This window comes from Phocoena sinus, chromosome 21 (assembly GCF_008692025.1).
Source record: "Phocoena sinus isolate mPhoSin1 chromosome 21, mPhoSin1.pri, whole genome shotgun sequence".
Taxonomy (NCBI): domain Eukaryota; kingdom Metazoa; phylum Chordata; class Mammalia; order Artiodactyla; family Phocoenidae; genus Phocoena; species Phocoena sinus.
Genome location: NC_045783.1, coordinates 11,757,387 through 11,763,386, shown reverse-complemented (window position 1 = coordinate 11,763,386; position 6,000 = coordinate 11,757,387).

The following is a 6,000-nucleotide window of genomic DNA, read 5'->3' as shown; positions in this document are numbered from 1 at the left end:
AGATGTGAGAAATAGGAGTGAGTGAGCTTTGCGCAGTGTTTCCACTGTCTTCCTAAGAATGAAATACGGTACGTGAGCCACGAGAAATAAAACGTCCAGAGAGGTAAGTGCTTATCTGTGCTGGGAGAGCCTGACTACACCTCTCACCACGGCTGTGGCCTCGTGACCGTGTGCCCAGCTGGACCGAGAACCCCTGGGGGCAGCGCGCGCCGTCTCACGTGCATTCAGAGCCTCGCACAGAATAGGTACTTAATCACTACTGGTTGATTGAATAAATTTAAATGAATCGACCCACAAAGCAATTCTGCCTGTCACTTGCCTAAATCTTTCTGAAGGATCCTTGTTCATTAAAAATGAGATTCTCCTGGAAAATCCAGTGTCTGGAACTCATCAAGGAAGTGGCATTCACGGGTGCGCCACCTGTGGAGTTCCCTTGCAGGAGAAAGGCATGGCTGACACAGATAGACAGTAATTTTGCTGATAAGAAGGGCTTTAGGGAAGACAGGTCCTATTCATTCTGCAAAGGGAATGAACGTCTTCGGTGAAGATGAGTGGGGTCTAGGAGCAGAGAAAACTACGTCCCATCTGAAACGCAGCACATGGGAAGGAGGTTAAGGAGAACGTAACGGCAGAATTGTACCCCTTCCATCCTTTCCCACAGAGTAATCTGATGGCATGTTGCTGCAGGATTTGAAACTGCACCTCAAATAATGGAAATGCTACAAGCTAGTCAGTGTTTCCATGGGTTGACGGATTAAGGGGCTTTCCTCAAAGCTGCACGTAGTATATGCTGGTCAGATCAGTTCATCCGTAGATGTTACAGATTACTGATACCAAGAATATACGATACTTTGAGAAGGGAAAACAAACAGATCTACACCAGCGCCTAAGGACTGCAGATGTCAGGACACCATGAAAAGCCAATCAATCTTGCGGAAATAAATGAAAACCGCCCAGATGAGAGTGGGCAGAGGCCGTTCACACAGAGCCTGCTGGGGAGGGAGGCTGGCCTTGGTCAGGAGCCTTTGGGAGAGGCTGAAAGGCAGGCAGGGCCATGGGGCAGCTGTCCAGGGGGAGAAGGGTGGGTATTTGGGGGCCCTCATGGAGGCTGAGGTGGGGCAGGTGCCGTGTGCCCTCTAGAAGGGCTTCCTCAGGACTGGTGTCTCTGGCTGGTCCTCGGGGGAAGCGGGGACAGACTCAGGGCAGCCGTCAGTGACGATCCAGTCCTGGCCGCTTGGTCGACTGTCACCGGGTTGTTGTTGGGCTTCCTGGACTGGCTGCAGGACCACATGTGACCTCCGCAGGCTGGGCCCTGGGCTGCCTGCTGCACGTGTGGGCCAGGCTCTACTTTTTGTGTGTTCTGGCCATCGTTCGTTGAAATACGGTAGCCCTCACCCATCCACGGTTTCTCTTTCCGCAATTTCAATTACCTGTGGTCAACTGTGACCTGAAAATATTAAATGGAAAATTCCAGAAGGAAAAAACACTTCATAAATTTTAAGTTGTGCACCGTCTGAGCATGGTGATGAAATCTTGTTCCGTCCTGCCCGGGGCATGAATCACCCCTTCGCCCAGCACCTCCTGCTTGTCAGTCACTCAGTAGCCGTCTTGGTTATCAGATCAACTGCCGAGGTGTCACAGCGTGTTTTCAAGCGACCTTTACTTTACTTAGTAATGACCCCAAAGCTCAGGAGGAGTGATGCTGGGAGCTCAGCACGCTGTGTCTAGCTTATAAATTAAACTCTGTCACAGGGCTGTGTGGACAGGAAACACATCGTGTATGTAGGGGCCGGTGCTCTCTGCGGTCTCAGGCATCCACTGGGGGTCCTGGAACACTTCCCCGAGGATCCGGGGGACGATCATATGTGTTAAGAACCTAACCCTTAAAAACTGGGTTTTGAACTGATGGCGCTGCAGACCTGCATGCTTCATGTTTCAGTAGGGACCACACGAATTCCCACTTTTCAGTCCCATATTCACGGGGTCTAACTTGGGTACAATTTCTTTCAAAATAATATTCAAACTCATCTCCCCAGTGGGACAAGATTCTGAGATTTCTTTACCTATAGGCAGCTCTAGTGGGTAAGATGAGAACATAACTTTTCCCTTCCTATTATAGAGACATAAGTTGGTAGAAAGGGCTCTGTTCTACAAAGAGCATTAAGAGGTACTTAATATTTCCTAGATTTAAAAAAAGCCTTGAGAAAGTCTTATCAATGTCCTGGGAGAAAATGAGTCAATTGACTCAGAGAGTACATCACGGAACAGGCAGACCACTTGGCTGTCACCGTTTATATGTAATTTTAAAGCAATTTCTAATCAGAGGCAGTAGCTCCTGCGCTCTGTCTGTCTCCCTCTCCTCTCTCTCATCTCTGCCCCCATTTTCCTGGGTCATCCTGCAGGACCTTCCTCGGGGCAGCTGTAGCCCTGCTCCCACACTGCTGGGTGGATTACCCAGCGGTTCCAAGTGATGAGCTCAGTGATTAGCCATTATTTCAAATTGGCGCCACAGAGTTCAAAATAGGCAGGAATTATTTTTCTGTGGCAGCATCCCTGGCCCAAGAAAAAGGGGAAAAAATGTCACTTTTGTCACAATTGTATACTGAACGTGATTAGAGGAAGATGAGCCTGAAGTATAATTAGAAACGATTAGAGGAAGATGAGCCTGAAGTATAATTAGAAACGTGTTAGAAAGGGTTCTTGATTTTTACACGAAGACAGGAAGTAGAAACAATATTTGACCTTTTGGAGGTAAAAGTTACCTATTGAGGTAAAAGAGAAACATCTGGCGGTGATGCAGAAGACGTTCCTATTTGAAAATAAATCAGTCTTTGCAGGGATACCACGTGGGCAACGAACTATCAAGCTTTAACAGATTCATCTTTGCTGTCTGTCCTGTAAAAGTACCCTTTTCCTCCAGAGAATAGGTGACTGAGCCTCCTGAGCCGTACCTGAATTTTCCCTAAATCTCTGCTCCTGTCTTTAAACAAGTTGCTAGAGTTCAGCTGTTTTTCACAGACCCCGCGACCCAGCCTGGGCTGAGAGGAGTGTTCATTCAGGAAGTAGGAGCTGATGGAGCCCTGTAAGGAGAACCCAGTTGCCCTCAGATGAGGAAACAGACGGCCTGAGAGGACCCCTGCCCTCTGGTTCTCAGTACAAGGACTCTCAGAATGTTGCTGTTTCCGGGCAAAGATTCTCTGTGTACAGAGAGTGAACCGTCTTCTCCCTCCTCCTCTTCTCCTTCTCCTTCTCCTTCTGTCTCCTTCCTCTAGAGCATTTTGACTGGGGATTCTAGGCATCAAAGAGTTCAGTAATAACTGCATTTCCTTCAACTGGAAACTTGCCACCTGGCCCTTCCCCAAATGGAATCGTCCCAATTCCCTGAGGAAGGAAGACCCAGGACCCACCCGGACACAGGAGAGCCAGCACCTGGGGTCCCTGTCGCTCTCCCCAGTTACCAGTTTGCCTCTAAATGCTCGGAATTCCTCTGTTTTTCTACTTGGCGTCCAACGTTGCCAGCTTGGGAGCAGCGTGAGCCGTTTCCAGCCCGAGACTCCGTCATGGTCACACACGGAGGCTCCTGAGGCGTCTTCCTTCCTGCAGCTCCTGGCGCATCCCGTGAATGTGGAAAGTTTCTACCTTTTCCTGAGAACTCCTTCTTTCAGTTCCTCTCACGTAAATGAGTTAAACAGCTAAACACACTTGGTTTTAATAATTTTCGCCGGAAATTAAGGTGCTTTGCCCCAGTTCCAGAAGCCGGCCGTTCGGTGTCCCTGCCCAGCTTCCAAGGCGAGAGCCACACCTAATTCAGAAGGAGACCATCGTGTGCAGTGGCAGGTGCCCCGGGGTGGAATCTGATGCTCTGCTCGCTTCACTTGGTTTTGCTGTGTGTTGTTTTAATTGTGTGAACTCACAGACCCATTTTAGGGTTAATTAGACTGCAAATCCTAAACACGCAAATACAAACACACCGGCGATCTTTTCCTTTAAAAAAGATAGTCTGTGGCAATAATCAATATTTTATACATTATGTAGCAAAACATGAGGAAGGGGTCTTTTGTGCATAGATGGGCCAAAATCACCTCGCCAGCTGCTGCCTGCCCTCCTCTGAGGCAGGAGATTTCAAACGTTGTCACAGGTTTGCTGTCATTTGATGCTTTCACGCATCTCTCCCGGTGACACGTGACAGCTTGAAGAAATGGCAGAGTCTCTTAGGGGTGAGTGCCCGCAGGTGAAAAGGTCCTTGTAATGGCAGCATACAAGCTTTCCTTGATTTTGTGTCTTGGACAGCTTTTCCCTAGGACGTGCCTCTGAGGGGTCTTGGAGGACCCACGCCTCTTGTACTCTCGGGGAACACTGGGCAGAGCGGCCGCGGCCCTGCCCTGCCTGTCCCTCCCCTCAGGCTCCCGCATGGACGGTCCACCCGTTGGGGATGGCCCCCGGGAGGGCCTGTGCGCCCCTCCTCCGGGCCAGGCCCCGTCCGCCTCCCCTGGCGCTGATCTGACTTTTGTTGCCTTGTGTGAATGGCCTCCACAGCACGGTGAGCTCTGAGCCTTTGGAAAACATTTCTGTGTCCTCAGAGTGAGTGTAAAATCTATGGGCATCATTTTGAAGAGTTTTAAACAATTATCTGAATTGCTGACTTAGTGTGAAACATTAGTGCTTTAAAAAAGTTTTCAAATGGTCTGCTTTACAACCAAAACGAATGAGACGTTTCTCTGGGCAGAGGACACAGAACATCAACTCCTGAGGGACATTCCGCTGCGGAGGCGCTCGGGACCCTGAGTCCCCCTCTGGTCCCACCCGGCCCTTCCCCCCGGCGGCTCCTCAAGGAAAATTCCTGGCGTGTTTTCCCTTCAGGTTACAGGAAGCAGGGCTGTTTGCCCTGTAACAGGACGGTGGTTGTTTTACAAACGTATGGGTGGATTTTTTACTCACAAAGGGAACGTTTAGAATAACAGCTGTAAACTGCAAACCCAATTGCTCTTACTTTCCTCCAAGTGCAGTAGTTACGTGGGAATACAGCCGGCGTTCAGCTCTCTGAAGTCAAAGGCTGAAACGTCAGGGCCTCGTCTGGGGCCCTGATACCCCCACACACCCCCCAGGTGGTGACAGCAAGCTTCCCTGGAACATCTTCCGCTCCAGCGTTGGGCTTGAACATTTCCCCAGGATGGACTCGGTACAAATTCCCATCAGTAAGTACCCAGCGTCCGACATTTCTAAGAGGACCACGCAGTCCCTGTAGGGCGGAGCCTTCGGACTCTCTTTGCCCCAAAGAGCAGGGGTGTTTCTCTCCTGTCACAAAGCCTGGAGGCGGGTGTTCTCAAGGTTCTCAAGGAAGGACACTGTTGCTCTCTTTCCGCGTTTTAGCTCCAAGGCACTGGCGTCTTCTCAGGCCCGTTCCCCCTGGTTAGAGGATGGGGGCCAACCTCGCGGGAGAAACCAGAGGGCCTCTTCTCACACGGCCCTCCTTTTGCAGGTTTGAAGCACCCCCCCCCCATGAAGACCACGTCGGAGTGCTGGCCGGGTGGGGCCGAGCCCTCGGATAAAGTGGTCACTCAGAGGAGAACAAAACAGCCAGAAAGGCCAGCAGTCACTCCTGGGCGGGGCTGAGCCCCGTGCATCACCCAGGAAGGGCGCTCGGAAACAAAGCTGGGCTCCGAGGGTGGGTCCGGGGTCTGTGCTACAGCCAAGTCTGAGACAGGGAGCTCTCGTCACTTCAGAACGAGAGACTGACCGTGCGCATGGACACGGCCAGACCAGGGGCAAAAGTGGAACCCTGACCCATAGCCTGCACTCTGCACTCACCAGTGGTCACCTGCCCTGAGACCAGCCCACCCGCTGCACTCACCTGCCCAGGGCCCAGCCTGCCCTCTGCACTCACCTGCCCAGGGCCCAGCCCATCCTCTGCACTCACCTGCCCAGGGCCCAGCCCATCCTCTGCACTCACCTGCCCTGAGACCAGCCCGCCCTCTGCACTCACCTGCCCAGGGCCCATCC